Raw genomic sequence first — 19,825 nt, forward strand, 5'->3', positions numbered from 1 at the left:
AAGTATAAAGAATTTACAACCAAAAACATGAAAATATGAAATATTAGGTCTATGGTTGTTCCACAATTCATATGGAGTCTTATTAAGTGAGGGTCTGATTAATACTTTGTTCATTACATAACAAGCATTGTTTATAGCTTCGGCCCGGAAGTATTTGGGTAACTTTTGTTCGTTTAGCATTGCCTTACCCATTTCTTGCAAGAACCTATTCTTTCTTTCTACAACTCCATTTTGTTGTAAGGTCTTAGGTGCAGAAAAATTATGTGAAATGCCCTCTAGGTCACAATAGTTTTCTATGTCATAATTCTTGAATTCAGTTACCCTATCACTTCTTATGTGTGTGATTTTGTAGCATTTTTCATTATGAATTCTTCTACACAGTTTAGTGAATTGTTCATACGATTCATCCTTATGAGAAAGAAATGACACATATATGAATCTAGAATAATCATCCACAATAACAAAAACATACAATTTTTCACCTAGACTTTGAACTTGATTAGGACAAAATAAATCTAAGTGTAGCATTTCAAGTGATCTAGTGGTGGATATGAAATTTTTTTTTTCTTAAAACTTGATTTAGTTGTCTTACCCATTTGACATGCATCACAAATTTTATCTTTTATAAAATGTGTTTTTGGCAAGCCTTTGACTAAATCTTTTTTCATAAGTTTTGACAAAAGGTCTATACTAGTATGTCCTAAACGTCTATGCCACAACCAACTAACTTCGTTTATTGTAAAAAAGCATGTCACGCCCTGAACCCGGAAATGGGCCCCAGGGTGTGATTTAGTAACCTAACCTATCCTTGTATCATACAACATCCATGATACTACACAATATAAGGGTCTGACCTCGTAGGGTTCACGTATACCCTATTCATCATCACATACCTAGTATATATGTAGCGGAAAAATTCAACCTAATATATTTATAAAACCATACAAGAGTCTATACAACATCAGGATCTAGTCCCATAATATAAAACATAATCCCCGAGTATCCACATAACCAAAAACGACAACCCGACCATAGTACAGTACTTACATAAGTACTTAGACAGCTAACCAACAACCACGCTCTTAAAAAGTTAGAACGCTAGTGTCGGCTACTCAAAGGACCTAAAAAATACTTGTATGATAGGGGTGAGACACCTCTCAGTAAGGGAGAAACATGTTATATTAGTGTGTGGATTCATGAGTGTTATGTCAATAGTAAAACATACATTTCACAATTTCAGTATTTTCACAAACAGTTCTAGTATACATCTCACAAAACACCGCAGTCTAGTGTTGTCACACTCTTCGGCCTAAGCCGGCTACACGACGCGATGCCCCCGGTAACTTAGCGTAGCCTAAGCCCCATAATGTTTAACCGGTGCAAACATGGTACAAATTCATACCTTTCAGTGACCAACCGGAATCACAGGTGGTATTGCACACCCTCGGCCTCAAGCCAGATATCGCCGCCTACGGTATTATTTTGGCACGCCTCATATCTTATCTTTCGGTTGTTAACTGGCACACTTCGATTGTCCTAGGCCTTCGGTTTTATCCCGATTCGGCACTTTCACAAAACCTGGAACATTTTGGAACTAACGTTCCTATATCTTATTTCAAATACTTATAGCTTACGGTAGTTAACCAGCGCACTTTTCCCACAAAACATATCATTCACAGCCTACGGTAGTTAACCGACATGCTTTTCCACAAACATATCATTCAAAATATATAAGCTCATTCCATACTTATTTAGGTATACAAACAATCTCATATCAGGTATTCCAAAAATACAATTTTAGATAATCAAAGGTACAATCATTTCTATATTATATTTTAACCAAATATATAGTTTTCCAACAGAAACAGAGATGATACCCGAAACTCTCAATTTTCTCAAAAACTGTAAACATAAAAATCCTGTAATTTCACCCGATAGATTTCCCAAATAAGTAGCCAAAACATTCGCAGAATCGTAAATCATAGTTTTATCGATTCAGATTACAAAAATAACTGATATAAACAAAAACCCCTTACCTTTTCCCGAAAATCGAAACACGAACTATACGGCTCCTAAACAGCGAATTGAGTTACCAAAACCTAAAAATCGAAGAACAATCTTCAATATAATCCTATTTATTATAGATTTACTGAACCGAAATTGAAATCGGACCCTTACCTTGATTTTGGATCAAAACCTAAAAATCATCGAAATGAAATTCCGATTCGCTATAATTGTAGAGGTTCTCCTCCTGATCCACGTGGTAACATCAGATTGTTGATTTGAGTAACAGACAGCCCACAATCTTAGAGAGAAAGAGAGTCCCCTTCGAATTCTAGAGAGAGAGAGAATCCTAGTTTTCTTTTCAACTAAGCAATGAATAGATATTTATAACTTGGTTGAACTAGCCAACCTCGTCGACGAGACGACATCCTCGTTGACAAGCATAAGAAGGGAGTTCGTCGACGACAGAGTGACCTCGTTGACGAGCATGAGATTTCAGAATTCTCAAAATCTCTCGGCATCCCCTCGTCGACGAACCTTTGAATTTCGTCAACGAACTGTAGAAGAGACTTCGTCGACGAGAAAAGGAGCCTCGTCGACGAGCCCTACTGATTTTTCCCTTTCCAAACTTCCTTCCTTTTTCTCATTTATTTAATTCAAAATTATCAGGTCGGGTTCTTACAAAGAATGTAACTTGTTGAGAAACTAAATTATCAAAACTAGTGGTGTATATATTTTGATAACATTCAGAAGTAAAAAGTACTTTATTATTAGATTTACTCTCAACAATGCATTTATCATTTTCAAAAGATACTTTATACCCTTTATCACACAATTGGCTAATACTTAACAAGTTATGTTTCAAGCCATCAACAAGCAATACATTATCAATAATGAGAGAAGGTTCCTTACCAACCTTACCTACACTAATGATTTTTCCTTTTGCATTGTCCTCGAATGTCACGAATCCTCCTTCCTTGGGAGTGATGAATTCGAACTTGGCCTTGTCGCCGTTCATGTGCCATGAGAAGCCGCTATCCAAGTACCATTTGTCATTGGAAGAGGACGACCTTAAGCATACCTACAAAAATATCTAAGTAACTAACGTTGGTCCCCAAATTCTATTGGGTCCAAAGGGGTTAGTTCCTGATTCACTTTTGACTCTCCACACCTTTTTAATTTTTACATGCTGATTTCTAAATGAATAGTCAAACTGAATGTGACCAATCTGTTTGCATTTAAAACATACCAATCGACACGGAGGATATTTAGGTGGAATTTGGGAATTTGATTTTTGAGTAAAATGTCCAAAGTAAAAATCAGGTCGTCTCACATTTTCAATACCATTAAATCCGAGACCTTCTTTACTAAGAGAGTTTCTTTGGGCCCCAATGAGTTTTTCAAAATTGCGTTGACCCTCAGTAAATTTATAAATAATTTTGGAGCTATCATCCAATTTTCTCTCATGTTCAGCCATTTTCAAATTCTTTTCTTATTACCAAGAGGAATGAACATATTTTCCCATTTCAACAAGCTTTGAATAATTTTCACATTTCTTTTTCAAAAATTCATTTTCCTTGGTCATTTTATTTAGCAATTTTGACACACGAATATATTCATATTGCAATCCTTTATAAGTAGACATGCTATCAGAATCAAAATCATCATCATCAGAATAATATGAAGATAAGGAGTAGGAAGACAATACCTCATCATCGTGTGCCATCAAGCACAAGTTAGCAACCTTTGAATCACTGCAGTCTGAATCTAAATCATTGCTACTTCATTTATCCCATGAGGTGCTTGCTTTCATGGCTTTCTTCTTTTTCCTAGACTCCTTCTTCAGCAACGGGAAGTCGGGTTTGATATGCCCGACCTTGTTACAATTGTGACACATGAGAGCATTTGATTTTTCTTTTCTTTTTCTAGATTCTCCCTTCTCAGATACTGAATCTCTGAATTTTTTATAAGACCCACTGTTCCTTTTAAAGAACTTGCTGAACTTCCTAGTAAGCATAACCATGTCATTACCATATTTAGGTTCACTGCACTCACTAGAAGTATTAGTAGACGTTTTTAAGGTAGTCACTTTCTTCATTCTATTGTGCTCATTTAGTCTCTCATTAATAGCTAACTCATAGGTGATAAGTGAACCTATCAGTTCATCTAGTGACATAGCCTTAAGGTCTCTACCCTCAGATATAGTCGTAGCCTTTGCTTCCCAAAAAGGAGGCAATTCCCTAAGGATTTTCCTAACCATTTCATACATGGAATATGCCTTACTGAATGCATGCAGTGAATTAATAATGTGTGTGAAGTGAGTGTACATGCTCTGAATGGATTCACCAGTATTCATTCTAAATGCTTCATACTCACTAGTCAACATGTCTATCCTACTATCCTTAACATCTCTAGTACCCTTATAGGTGACCTCTAATTTATCCCAAATCTCTTTAGAATAAGAACATGTCATAACTCTATTAAATTCATTAACATTAAGTCCACAATAGAAATTATTCATGGCAATAGTATTTAAACTAACAACTTTCATATCCTCATCAGTATATTTATTTTCTGTCTTAGGAACTTTAGTTTCACTTTCAGTTTTCATGGGAATATAGTTTCCCTTTGAGACAACTCTCCACACCTTCCAGTCAATGTTCTGAAGGTAAATACGCATCCTTTGTTTCCAGAAGGTGTAATTGACACCACTGAAAATAGGAGGACGTGTGGAAGAGGGTTCCTTAGGGAGAGGGGTTACAGTGTTGTGAGCCATATAGATCTTTTGCAAAAAAAATGGTTAAGTCTAAGCTACTATGCTCTGATACCAATTGTTTGCTTTACTGTAATCCCAAAAGGGAGGGTGAATTGATATTTTAAAATTTCTCCCGTCAATTAATCGGCAGCAATATTACACAATCCTATGGTCAATCTAGTGTAGATATAAAATAAATCAATATATATGTTGAAATTAAATTACACAAGTGAGCTAATTACGCATGTAAGGTAAAGCAGGTAAAGAGAGATAACACCAGATATGTTATTGAGGTTCGGCAAAATGTCTTTGTCCTTGCCTTGATTCATAAGCATAAGGATTACACTAAGGCTCACTTCACGAGTGGAGCGGCACCAAAATACAACCAGGTCAAATTAACACAAGGCTGACCTCAACCTTTTACAACCAATCCTTCCGGGCTGGATTAACGTCTCCTCAGGCCACACTTGGAATAAAATAGAATCACAATACAATTTGTGTACAAAATATTTGCTTATCAAACAAGTAGGTTTGTACCAATATAATCAACACACTACAGTATGATAGGATATCATAAGTTTAATGTAGTCTTAATGTTTACTCTCAAAACAATGCTAGTATATCAATCAAAATGTGAGAGTGTATGTGTTAAGATTTTTGTGTCAAGATAATAATATCAATCACAAGATGCAGCAACAAAGATCTTCAGCACACAAGCAAATATCTCAAAAATATTTTTCTTAAAAATAAGCGCAAGAGATATTTAAAATCGATTTGTAAAAATTATTTCACAAACAAAATACAATACAAGCTTTTGAGTATTGCAATGATAATGCAAAACTCACAAGCTCTAAGAAGTTTTTCCAAGGAAGACTTATTGAAAAAGTCTCCAAGAAAAACTCTAAGTTTACTCTCAAGTAAAAAAAAATCTCAATCAAACAGAGCTGATGAGAGTGTAAGCCTTATAGGATAATCACAAGAGCACTCTTCCTAAACTATTTTTGCAATGAGAATGAGTAAGAATGGAAGTGGAGAGCTTGAATATGAGAAATAGGGTTTTTGAATCTCAGAGAGAATTTGCTAATGATATTTGCTAACTAGTTCCTAATCCATCCAATTGAAGGGGTATATATAGACACCCCAAAAATTATAACCGTTTATGACCTATTTGGTATTTTTGAGAAAGTTTAAATAGGGTTAATAAAAATTAACCATGTTTTAACCTCGGTATAATTCGAGCAACCAGAGAGGTTCGGTCGACCATTTTTAAGGTTCGATCGACTAGGTTACTCAGTTTGGTCGACCAAGGTGTGTTTGAACTGAGGTGTTGGTCGACCAAATTTAAGGCGATTTTGGAACCTACGAGGTTCGGTCGACCAGGGTAAGTTCGATTGACCGAATTTGGATGTTCGGTCGACCAAGGCGTTGGGATTTCCACACGTGCCAGTTCGGTCAACCAGGGCGTTGATGTTCATTTTAAGGACAGTCGACCAAATGGTCAAACTTTTGACCCTGGGGAGGTTCGGTCGACCGAAGTGTCTTTGTGTGTTAGGGTTCAGTTGACTGAACACACTAACATTGTGCATTCAATTCCTAACTCTCTTTTAAAGACACCCCTGTTCATATAATTGTTAATTCTAAGTTATAGGGGGTTTTTTCATGCAATAATTTGGGTTTATGGTCAGTCTAAGGTCTTTGAGCTTATCTGTCCTATCATGCATGCAATGCATTAATTATCATAGACCATTGATATTTAAATATTACAGACCCGAATAAAATTTAATTAAATTACAACAAATAAATGTTCTGAGTCTTTATCTTCTTCAAGTGCATGTGCGTGCACCATATGATACTTCCAATTGATCATGCATACAAACTCATCAACCATTAAATACCGAAGTATTTGTCATAATCAAAATAGGATATGACTTATAAGGTCAATTATATTTTTCTTACCTAACTGACTGGGAGGCCAGACTCCAACTCTATTCTCACGCCCACAGTGTATCAAAGTTAGAATTCTGAAATGAAGTATATTTCCTAATTCAATCAACCCAAACTTAGAATAATAACTATACTCGCATTTTCCCCAAGCTCACATATCTCATTTTATCTACGAAATTCTAAAGCATTAACTATTTATCAAATTTACCCAGAATTCCTAAGGAAACACCCGCAGGGATCCTCAACCCATGCCTACAGTGTTCAGAACTCCAAACCTTGAAACCACATCAACCCTAGTTTAATCAATTCAAACTCTAGTATATAAACATTTAATACATTTCCTGGGCCTAGAAATACCTAATAACCATGAAAACCTTAAAATAACTCACTTATTCTGATTTTGGGGTAGTGCCCAAGAAACTCAAATTAACAATCTGCTTTAGCTATCTTGCAAAGAATCACCCTGAGATCATCGTGGTAACTTCCGATCGTCGAAACGGGGTATAACGAAGCTGAATCTGAAGATAAAAGGAAGGAGCACCGAAAATTAGAGAGAGAAACAGAAAAGAACCTGAAACCCTTGCTAAAAATGTGATTTTTGCATATATATATATAGACGATTGGCCACGTGGATTCGTTGACGAGACACGTGTCTTAGTCAACAAGTCACAAAAGGTAGTTCGTCGATGAAGACAGAGGATTCGTCGACGAACCTTTACTCAACTAAAGTATATGCTCTCAGTATTTTTTCGTCGATGAGACACGTATACTTCGTCGATGAGATCTAGAAGGACGTTTGTCGACAAGAACCTTGGGTTCGTCGACGAATTCCTGTTAACGCTCTTTAATATAATTCCTTTTCCTTATTTTCTTTTCCTTTATTCTCCCTTTTCCTTTATTATTTTATTGCTATTATTTTTCCGGGTCTCTACATTCTCCCTTCTTTTTAAAAAATTTCATCCTCAAAATTTGTTGACTATACATGTACTGACATCTAAAGGAAAAATTCGCTGTACTTTTATTAATCACCCTCACTTATGGCAGAGGAATACCGTGGTTACACATATGGTCCTGGGAGTTTACAATAACTAATCAAAATTCTTCCAAAACCAACTATATCCTATAAATCAAAACACAATTATATACATCAATTACTCTGCACTGGAAAAAACAAAATCGAAACAAAAACTTACCTTATCTGAACTATTACTTTTCTCTTCTGACTAATACTAATCCCCACTGAACAAATGTGGGTACTTCTGTCGTATCTCCTCCTCGAGCTCCCACAAAGTTTCCTCCACTGCGTGATTCCTCCACATGACTTTTACTAGTGGTATTTTCTTGGTGCGCAACTCCCGTTCTTTACTATCTAGAATCTGCACTGGTATTTTTTCATATACTAAAGTATCTCTAAGCTCTAACTCCTCATAACTGATCATGTGGGAGGGATATGAAATGTATTTCCTCAACATAGAAACATGAGATATGTCATGAATTCTGGATAATGCTGGTGGTAAAGCTAATCTGTAGGCAACTGGACCCACTTTCTCAAGTATTTTGAATGGGCCAATGTACCAAGAGCTAAACTTACCATTCCTCTTGAATCTCATAACTCCTCTCATTGGTGCTACTCTTAAAAACACGTGGTCTCCTACCTTAAACTCCAACTTCTGACGGCGAGTATCTACGTAACTTTTCTACCGACTTTGGGCTGCACTAATTCTATCTTTAATAAGTTGGACTTTATCATATGCCTGCTGCACCAACTCTGGCCCTAGAACTCATCTTTCACCCATTTCATCCTAGTATAGTGGAGAGCGGCACCTTCTATCATATAATGTCTCGTAAGGTGTCATCCCAATGCTGGCCTGGTAGCTCTTATTATACGCGAATTTTACCAACGACATAAACTCGGTCCAATTACCCCTGAAATCCAGCATACATGCTTGTACCATATCCTCTAGTATCTAGATTATCCTCTCCATTTGTCCATCAGTCTGGGGATGAAAGGCCGTGCTGAATGATAATTGAGACTCCAAAACTTTCTGCAAACTCTTCCAAAATCGTGACGTGAAACGTGAGTCTCAGTTTAAAACTATGGATACTGGCACTCCATGAAGTCGAACTATCTTCTGAACGTATAACTCTACCAACCTATTCGTAAAGTAGTTGACTTTAATAGGGAGAAAGTGGACAGTCTTCGTCAGTCGATCAACAATCACCCAGATGACGTTCTGCCCATGCAACACCGGCGATAATCCTGTAACAAAATCCATAGAGATATGATCCCACTTCCATTCATGGATGTAAAGTGGCTGCAATTGTCCCACCGGTATCTAGTGCTCAACATTTACCTGCTGGCACGTCAAACACTACTCCACAAACTTGGCTATCTCCCTCTTTATGCCGCTCCACCAGAATGACTCTCGCAGGTCCCGATACATCTTAGTACTGCCAGGATGCACCATGTAAAGGGATCTGTGGGCCTTCTCTAGGATAGCCTTCTTAATCTCAGCATATGCAGGTATGCACAATCTAGTACGGAACCTCAAAGCTCCATCATCTGAAATACTAAACTCTTCTCTCTGTTTGTCCTGCACTTTATCAATCAGTTTTACAAATTCTGCATAAGAACTTCATGGTTAAGTGTGCTTGACTTGAAGTAATCTTGGGATGAGTGATTTTTTGGAAAGTTTTCTTAGGAAGTGTGTGAGTGAGGAGAAAACACACTGAAAAGGAGACGTGTTGATCTATGGGGCCAATCATTAGTTCGATAAGACCCGCCCCTTTGTTGTCTGGTTCAAGTGGAGGAGGAGAGACACAGTGCCCCCAGACAGACTTAGGTTGGGGCATTACAAAATGGTATCATAGCAATTACCCAATCGGAAGTGTGATGAGATTCACATCGCTTGAGTTTGGAAATGTTGGTTCGCAACGAAGACGTTGCATTCTATAAGTGGGGGAGAATGTGATATCCCGTGGAAGAAAGACTTAAAAAGAATTTGATGTTACTATCTATATCAATAAGGTGCATGTTTCTTTTCGGGAGCCTTCCCATAAAAATTCCACCGTTAAGCGTGCTTGATTTAGAGTAATCTTGCGATGAGTGACATTTCGGGAAGTTTTCTCAGAAAGTGTGTGAGTGGGGACAAAACACACTGAAAATGACACATGTTAGTCTGTGGGATCAATCATTAGTCCAATAAGACTCCCCTGTTGTCTGGTTCAGGTGTTGGGGCGTTACATTATGTGTGAGCTCTACCATATAAGATATGTTGTTTGGGGTACTTTCATTGAATGGTGGGGTCTAATGGGAGGAGCACATTGATGCTTCGGAATAGACCTGACAAAGCGGATCGGGTTGGATAATCCGTAGCGAATTAGATGGATTTTTAGGTGAGAATATTACAATCCTTATCCGACTCATTTAAGTTATGGATTTATAACTGTTCAGATCAAATAATTTGTGGCAGATGACGGATAATTCGTCATTCTCATCCCTAATATATATATTTTTTTACCATCTAATGAACAATTTATTTTTATAACACAATAAGTAAAGTTTTTTTAAAAATTTTAATTTGATAATATATTAAACATTTAATAACTAATCATAAAATTATTTTTTTTTTTAATTTTTCAGAACATAAATTTAGAGACTTTTATTTTGATCACAAAAAAACTGAACATTAGGCTTGAGTTGAATGTGGGCGTAGGGTAGACCTAGAGACGCATATAGTAGTGCAAAAGCTGAGAGTATTGGACCAGGTCTTGACCAATAGAACTTATGTTAATTGATTTGATGTGTAATAAGCATGAGCAGATTGGATTATCAATAAATTTAAACATTAGTTGTTAACAGATAGGTAGTCATCGCATAAAATCCTAAATTCGCCAACCGACTCATTCAGTGACGGATAAAAAAAGTATTTAAATCACATTTGACTCATTTAATGTGCAGATCAATTGTAAGTTAATTTAAGCAAGTTAAATTTTATTTGAATTAATGAATTTTTATCCATTTTACCAAATTTGGTAGCTAATATTATCTCCAAAGGTGCAGTACCGCATGCTGTCATACTTTTGGCCCCTAATTTTCTCAAGGACTTGCCACTTGCATTACAGCCGACATTGCTATCGCCATCACGGACGCCTCCGTCCTCACCGTTCGTACCCCTTGCTTCACGGGTTCACTCACATGATGAGGCGTGAGGAATGTGGTGTCGGAATTGGTGCATTGAAAAAAATAATCATTACGTGTCACTCCCACAACAACCCAAAAGAAAAGCGAGTCGCTTTAATTTACTTTTGTCAATGTTTGCCTTTTTCAAAGTCATTCATTGCTTTGGAACATGATGCCTCTTTGGTCCTTTCTAAGGTAAGCCCGACCCTGCGCGAAGGTGGAAAGCAACCTTAGAAAGAGACCAAAGCAGAAACAGGAAATCAAGGAGCGTCTGAACGGAAAATTTGGCATCCTCTTCTGCAAGTCTTTGCCCGTGGTTGGAGCTGTTGATTTTTTTTTCCTCCGTCGTTTCTCACAATTCTTCCACGAGGGAAAGCGACTAATAAAGATTTGCTGGGGCTCGTGCTCCAAGTCCACATATGGAGGGGGAAAAAAAGAAAAAAAATTAGTTGTTGCCCAGCCGGCCAGCTCAAGTGATCAGGACGACTTGTGATTTCGGTGATTTCAAGGTCACAGGTTTGATTTCTCCTTGAATCCTTGTACCGGTGAATTACTAGGGTGCGTCAATGGGGGGATGACTCTCACCCCTCCGGATTTTGTGTCGTACCATAGTGTCCAAAGTGACGCGATGATGGTTGGAGTTCATGGGTTATAAAAAAAAAAAAGGTACGTACAGTCATTTGGGCTTGGGATTTTAAAAATTAAAACTTGTATAAATTTAGAGAAATATGGAGTAAATTATATTGATCTTAAGGATCTTAAATTTGGAAGAAAATTAATATAATTTTTTATTATATTTTATTCAAAATTTATAGAATTTCAAATTTAAGTTTTGAAATTCACGCTTCCATTTACTACATGAGTTTCTTTCAAATTCATGTAACCTAAATTCAAACCTTAAAATTCATGTTCGTAACAAACATTACCTTAGTTTACATGTCAACATGTTGATTACCATGGGACAACAATCATATTTTGTGATATGTATAGAAAATTCATTTATTTCGATTAGATCGAGTACTAAGATTACAGCTTATATATTCCCACGAATGGATTAGTTTTAATATGTTAGTTACAATTAGTTATACATAAAATTATGTTATTACTATAAAACAAATAATAATGTGAGACATTTTATACGTTTATAATAAGGAATAGATAAGAAATAACTATTCTCAAATTTCATTATGAGAATGTATATTCCTTTCTTATTACATATTAAATGAAATAATTAGAAATATATAAGCACTAACTATTTTCTTGATATCTAAAATTTAAGTTATATTTTTAAAAATAACTCTTTCGTCGAACCAAATCAATTGTGAAAATTTCCGTTATAGCGCCCCGAACCCAATGGGGCCCGGAGTGCTAATATTCCATAAATAACCCTATAATACTCTGATACCACCATATCAACATCCATAACTAATATAAGCATACAACCAGCGGAAGCAAAATCTATTTATACAACCATGCATACTAGAGTACTACTCTCAACCAATCTTACCAAAAATTTTCCAAAACATTATACAACCCAAAATGTTCGAAAACAACTAAACATAACAAACTAGTATCTTATCAAGCCCACTCTCAGTTAGATCGTCTAGGTTTCGCCCCAGAGCTCCTAGACTCGGTTTCCTGTAGGTCATGAAAAATTGATATATTTACTGGGGTGAGACACTTCTCAGTAAGATGGAATAAATTATTATCAGTGTGTGGCTAGCATGAGTTCTAATGAAATCAAACTCATTCTTTAATTTACTTTAGCTGAAAAATATAACATTTGTATAATATAACTCACATTTACACAACTGGAAATACACACTTCCTCATAATATAATCAACTCAGTAAATAATATCGTTTACATAAGTTCACATATATGTGTAGAAGAAACCCTCTTTTGGACATACAACATCATCATGTATAAACCCCCATGATTGGGTTGTACGGTCCGAAGACTGGACCTAGCCCTGGCTGGCCTACCACCAGGCTAAGTCAAACCTCATGTCTGTAAGACCAATTTGCTTACCCAGTCTGGTCTAGACTCCAGGGGGGTACACAACCCTTTCATGGTCAAATAAACTTTTCATTACCAACACTTCTATCAAGAACAGTGTGGTTGCACTATCTCAAATACTAGCTAAGGTACCGTGCTCTCATCACAATTGATCCTCAGGGTTCTTAAACCATATAATGCAATTTAAGTAATAAAACTGTAATAAAATTCTCATTTTCGTAATTCATTATAAAACCTACCATTTACACATTTTTCATATAAAACTTGTCATATCGAAACCCAGCATTTAGCCGTCATATCAAACTCAGCACTCAGCCGTTATATAAAACCCAACCTCAGTCGTCATATAAAACCCAACATTCAGCCGTATATAAAGTCCAACACTCAGCCATCATATCAAACCCGACACTCAGCCGTCATATCACATTTTACAAATTCCACCACATTTCCCGTGTTCCCATCAAATAGTCGAAATCACATTCTCACAATATAATACTATAAAAAACACTCAAATTCACTTATGTAGTAAAATATGAATAAATCTCATGCCACACAATTTTTTAACTGATAATCCATAATATACTAAACTGCTTGGGAAAATAGATTTTTTTATTGAAAATTAGGTCTAATCATCTCCATAATTTTATTTAACCAAAATTATATTTTTAGAAAATAGAAATGAGCAACCAACACATTTTAGGTTTTCCCCCCAAATACATATGATAATTAAAACATCCATTTCATATGTCTGAATTAACCAGAAAATCTTATATAACATATACGAGTTCATACACTCGAATTTAATCAGTTCAAATTCAAGAAAAACTGACATAATTTATTTTCCTTATCTGTTCTTGAAAAAACGTCTAAAACGATTGGAAATGAACCCTAGATTTCACGATCCTACTGCGGGAAAACAAGCTGGCAAGCCGAGAAGAATGAGGAAAGTGATCGGAGGGACTTGCCGGAGCCTCGGGAGGCCGTAGGAGAGAAAGAGAGAGAGAGGTTTGGGATGAAATGAAAAAAAAATAAAAATAAAGATTCTAACTTATAAGCCCATGCCTCGTAGAAAACCATCGATGGTTTTCCTGAACTTGACGAAATCGTCGATGGTTTGGCACTTAAAATGCTCTCAGTTATTGTAACCGTCGACGGTTTTCTGAGATGGCCTCAAACTGTCGATGGTTTAGTGCCAAACCAAACCACCTCCATTCTTTCTTTGATTTTCCTTCCCTTCATTTATTTTCTTTTCTTTTTCATGGTTCAGGTTCCTACATTCTCCTCCCTTATAAAAATTTCATCCTCGAAATTTGTTAACTCATACTTATCATCACTCTTGGAATTACCGATTCAATCACCCGACTCTAGGAAGAGCCGATAGCCACCCATATGACAGCCTCATCCCAAATTTATTAATTACCCTCACTTATGGTAGAGGAATACCTTGGTTACAATAACGATCCTTAGGAGATTACAAGTAGATCAACAAAATTCTCGCAATACCACTTAAAACACTAAACGCGAACTCTATGGATTTACAAACATTCAAACTTAGCCAGACAACCTGTACAAAACATAGTATATATACAATCATATTCTTACCTAAACTGTCGTACCTACTTGCCTAGGGTTAGGTCTTGCTGAATAGCTGCAGGAACTTCTGACGTTTTTCCTTTTCCAACTCCCATGAAGCTTCTTCCACTGTGTGGTTACGCCAGAGCACCTTTACTAACAGAATCTTTTTAGTAAGAAGTTCTTGTTCCTTCCAATCTAAAATTTGAACTAGTACCTCCTCATAGGATAAAATATCTCTGATTTCTAGGAATTCATAGCTTAACACATGCGAAGGGTGTCACGCCCCAAACCCGCAAGTGGGCCCCAAGTGTGAATTTAGTAACCTAACCTGTCCCTGTATCATTTAAAACATATAAGATACTACGCTGAATGAGGGACCGACCCCATAGGGTACACATACACCCTATACACATTCACATACATTCCATACTCATCAAATACGCAGCGAAAATATTCTTTCTAGACATACATCATACCATACCAGAGTCTATACATAACTAGAACATACGTTCCCAAAATACAATACATACTCCGGGTGTCTACGAAACCCAACAATGACAACCCGATTACAAAACCTGTACTTACGTAGGTACTAAATGCAGCTAACCGACACCCATGCTTCCGAACGCAAGGATGTTAGTTTAGGCTACCCGAAGGACCTAAAAAATATTTGCATATTTAGGGTGAGACACCTCTCAGTAATGAAGAAAGCAAGTTATATCAATGTGTGACATACAAGTGTTATTTCAACCTAAAACATTAACACAATACAGTTCCAGTATTTTCACAATTCAGTTTCTGTACATACGATCAGTATCGTCACACTCAAGCAAACGATACCCTGCAATAACCGAAGCCTCATAACGATATCATGCTAGTACAGTGTCCACTCACACCCATCGGTGACTAGATGGAAAAAGCAGACTATGTTTCACACCCTCGGACACAGAGTTGGACACTCTCGCCCACGGTAATTAGCTAAGACATGGCGTCAGCGTACGGTAATTAGATACCCCTAGCTGATTCAGCGTACAGTAATTAGCCGCCCCTAGCCGATTTACAAAACCTGGAATAATTTTGGAATTTATGTCCCTATACTCATCAGCATACGGTAATTAGTTGCCCCTACCTGTTTTACAAAACCCTGAAACATTTTATATACGACATTTCATTCCACACTTATTTAAGTATACAACAAATCATATCGTTTTCAATTCGAGAAATACAGTTTAATACAAATACATGTACGGTCATCTCAATACTACAGTTTTATACAACATATGATTTCCTAACAGAAATAGAGATGATACTCGAAACCCCAAATTTTCCCAAAAACTGTAACCTGCAAATCCCGCATTTTCACCCGATATATTTTCCCAAATAAGTAACCAAAGCATACATATGATCGTAAACTATAGGTTTGCCGATTGTAATTTAAAAAATAACTGATATAAACAGAATCCTCTTAGCTTTTCCCGAATACCAATATATGAACTCTACAGCTTTAAAACTACAAATCGAGACACCAAAACCTAAGCATCCAAGAACTATACTTCACTATAATTCTTACTACTACACATTCAAAAACGAAACTGAAATCGAACCCTTACCTTGTTTTGGGTCAAAACTCGAAAATCCTCGAAATGAACTTTCGATCTGCTAAAAATGTAGAGCTTCTCCTTCTGATCCACATGGTAACGTCGGATCGTTGATTCTAACTGACGACCTGAAATCCTAAAAGGAGAGAGAAGTTTCGAGTTCTAGAGAGAGAGAGAGAGATTTAGCTTTCTTAGCAATGAAGCAAGTGAAAAAGATATTTATAACCCTTTGACTTGGCCAGCCTTCCTCGACGAAACGACGCCTTCGTCAACGAGTCATCCGTATGTTTCGTCGATGAACCGGCTTCTTCGGCGACAAACCTTATTTCGATATTTTACAACATATTCGATATCTCTTCATCGACGAGACTTTGAATTTTGGCGACGAAGAGTACGGGGGCTATCATCAATGAGAACAATGGCATACCCAACTCTAGGAAGAGTTGGCGGCCACCCACATAGCAACCCTGTCCTAAATACATACATACCCTCACTTATGGCGAAGGAATACTATAATTACATATATACACTGTCTCGGGAGCTCACAATATCACATACTCTCCCAAAGACTAACCACACATCATTACTATGATAACAGAATATTACATACATACATACCCATACTGATCCTACTATCAAAACAACTAAGAATAACTGCAGACATTTCTAGCATATTTCCATCTCTAACTCCTAAGAAGCTTTGTGATGACCTGCTTAATTTCCACTTTTTTTTTTTTATATTATAAAATCATAAAACTCAACTCAGCATATCATAATCCACCTAGACCCGTGGGTACTAGGGATATGTTAGAACTCATAACGAAAGCCAAAGTAGCAGGAAACATACAATCACAATATTATAAATAAAAAAACATCCATTATATTACCATAAATACCAGAGTTACTATATCTACTGTATTTCAATATATACATCCCAAAAACAAAATCTAGGGACATTTCTCACAAAATCCAACTGTCCCTACTAAAACTTACCCTTCAAAGAGGGCAGATAAATAGCTCTAGATCAGCGGGGCTTTTCTCGCTCTCCTATCTGAGGCTCCTGAAAAGTTTATAAAATTTTGGCGTGAGACACCTCTCAGTAAGGGAAATAAACTAATACTAGCGTGTGGCAACATGAGTATTTCGTGTTATACATATACCATACAGAACATACAGAACATGGCAGAACATACTATATTTTCATAAACATATATCATCTCATATAATAATAATAATACCAAAAACATTCTTGGTAGGTTAGCTAACTGTTGTCATGTATTACCCCCACATGACTGGGTTGTGTGGCCTGAAGGTGGGACCTGACAATGGTTGGCCGACCACTGCCAAGTCAAAAGTACAGTCTATAAGTCTGATGGGTCTGCCAGACCTGGTCCGTACATTAGGGGAGCTCACACACTTCTTAAAAACCACATCAACCATCCAATCTCACACCACTCTGTACAGCGGCGTTAACACAAATATCATGATCATGAAAACCATGGACACATAGCAACGGTAAAACCGTGCAAGTGCTAGCCTAGACCAAGCCAATCAAGTTCTGATATCATATAACATATACTGAAACTGTGATACATGGATATTTCATATCATTAATTTTTAAATCAATCATATCATTTTGCATATATACGTATATCATGAAAATCATTGGCCCGTACGCCGGTATTTCACATTTTACCATAGCTCGGCCTATACGCCGGAAAATCATATCATAGCATAGCTCGTACGCTGGCAAATCATTTCCATAGATTGGCCCGTACGCCGACAAACATATCCATAACTCAGCTCGTACGCTGGAAAATCATACACATAGCTCGGCCCGTACGCTGGCAAATATATCAAAATCTCGGCCCATACGCCAGTTTTTCATTATAAAAATCCATATCATTAACACATTCCCAGAAAAATAGTATTTCATAACAATTTCTACTCATGTCACACTAACAGGTTTTCCGCATATTCAACATACCATCATTTTCAACAGTATTTTCCCAAATATAAATCATATATAAAGAGTCATATTTACTTTCCTGAAATCAAATGCTATATATACATACATTTTCTTAGAAGGACTATTTTAGTTTATCCCCTTACTGGATTCTTGAAAAGCCCATAAGAAAATCTGTCCCGCACCCGTAGGGTTCCCAACTCAACACCCTGGAAATAGCATTCCCCAGAACTAAAGTTCAGTATTTCTACGCGTATAACACTTCATACAACTATCAAATAACCAAATACTGAGTAGAAATACTTACCTTGGATTTGGGATGGTTTCCAACTCAGCCCCACTGACGATCTGCTCCGGCAGACTTGCAGAGAACTTTCCCAGGAGTATCGTGGTGGCTTCAGATCATCGAACCAGTGGAAACCCAACCCAAAATCTTAGTGAGAAGGAGGAGAAACCGTAGGGTAAGAGAGAGAGAGAAGTTATGTGTAGGAAATTTCAGCCAAAAATGAATTTTAGGCCTATTTAAACTGTGGCCTTCATCAACGAGCCACGTTACCTCGTTGACGAGGCCAAGAGAAAATTTGTCGACGAACTCTCCCCTTCATCGACGAAATTCAGAAACCCCAAAATCATCCCCTCGGTATTTCCTCATCGACGAGACACGTCACCTCGCCGACGAGTCCTGTAGAAAGTTCGTCGACGAATCCTATCCTCGTCGACGAGCTCCTATTTTACCCTCGTCGACGAGTCTCCTATATTCGTCGACGAGGAGCTGAAAAATTTCTCGGGATTATTCTTTCCAAAATGCAACGTCGTCGACGAAGTCAACTGTCTCCTTCTGTTTCCGGTTTCCATTTCCCTTTCCTTTTATTATTTAAATACCATTATTCTTCAGGTCGTTACAAGCTTCCTCAACCACGTGATTCAACCATAGTACCGTCACTAACGGTATCTCCTTGGTACGCAGCTTTTGAACTTTACAGTCAAGAATCTGAACGTGTATCTCCTCATACGCCAAAGCATCCCCAATCTCTAAAGCTTAGTAACTAATCACATGCAATGGATCCAACACGTACCTCCTCAACATGGATACGTGAAATACATCATGGATCCTCGAGAGTGCAGGGGGTAGTGCAATCCTATAGGATACTAGACTCACTCGTTGCAGTACCTTGAATGGTTTGATATACCTCAGGCTCAGCTTGCCCTTCTTTCCGAATCTCATCACCCCTTTCATCGCAGTGATTCTCAGAAATATCTTACCCCCAACCTCGAATTTCAACTCATGACGGCAAACATCCGCGTAACTCTTCTGCCAACTCTAAGCTGATTTAATCCTATCCCTGATCAAACCAACCTTATCAGAAGCTTGTTGTATGAGTTTGGGACTCAATATCTGCTGTTCGCCAACCTTATCCCAACACAAAGGAGACCGACACCTCTGACCATACAATGCCTTGAACGGTGCCATTCCGATACTAACCTAGAAGTTATTGTTATAAGCAAACTCCACCAATGGTAGAAACTGAATCACACTACCACAGAAGTCTAATACACAAGCCTGTAACAAATCCTCCAAGATCTGTATCATCCTCTCTGATTGTCAATCAGTCTGGGGGTGGAATGTTGTACTGAAAGTAAGTTTCGTCCCAGTGCTTCCTATAAGCTCTTTCAGAATCAAGAAGTAAACTTCGGGTCTTGATCCGAAACAATGGACATCAGTACCCCATGCATTCTGACTATCTCCTACACGTACAACCCTGCTAGCCTACTCAAAGAGTA

The 19,825-nt window shown here is 37.3% G+C and overlaps 1 protein-coding gene across 2 annotated transcripts in view; it reads left to right on the plus strand.

Annotated features, from left to right (window-relative positions):
* The window catches only part of LOC131156338 (uncharacterized), a 66,450-nt gene that overhangs the window by 35,991 nt on the left and 10,634 nt on the right, over positions 1–19,825 (plus strand). Inside the window, exon 1 of one of the 2 annotated variants that reach the window (XR_009136973.1) lies at positions 11,164–11,552. The exons of the other annotated variant lie outside the window; for it this stretch is intronic. The gene's annotated coding sequence lies outside the window, so the exon portion shown is untranslated. Of the gene's footprint in view, positions 1–11,163; positions 11,553–19,825 lie in introns of those variants that run through there. 2 annotated transcript variants of the gene reach the window in all.

The sequence above is a fragment of the Malania oleifera genome, chromosome 5 (genome assembly GCF_029873635.1).
Source record: "Malania oleifera isolate guangnan ecotype guangnan chromosome 5, ASM2987363v1, whole genome shotgun sequence".
NCBI classification, from domain to species: domain Eukaryota; kingdom Viridiplantae; phylum Streptophyta; class Magnoliopsida; order Santalales; family Ximeniaceae; genus Malania; species Malania oleifera.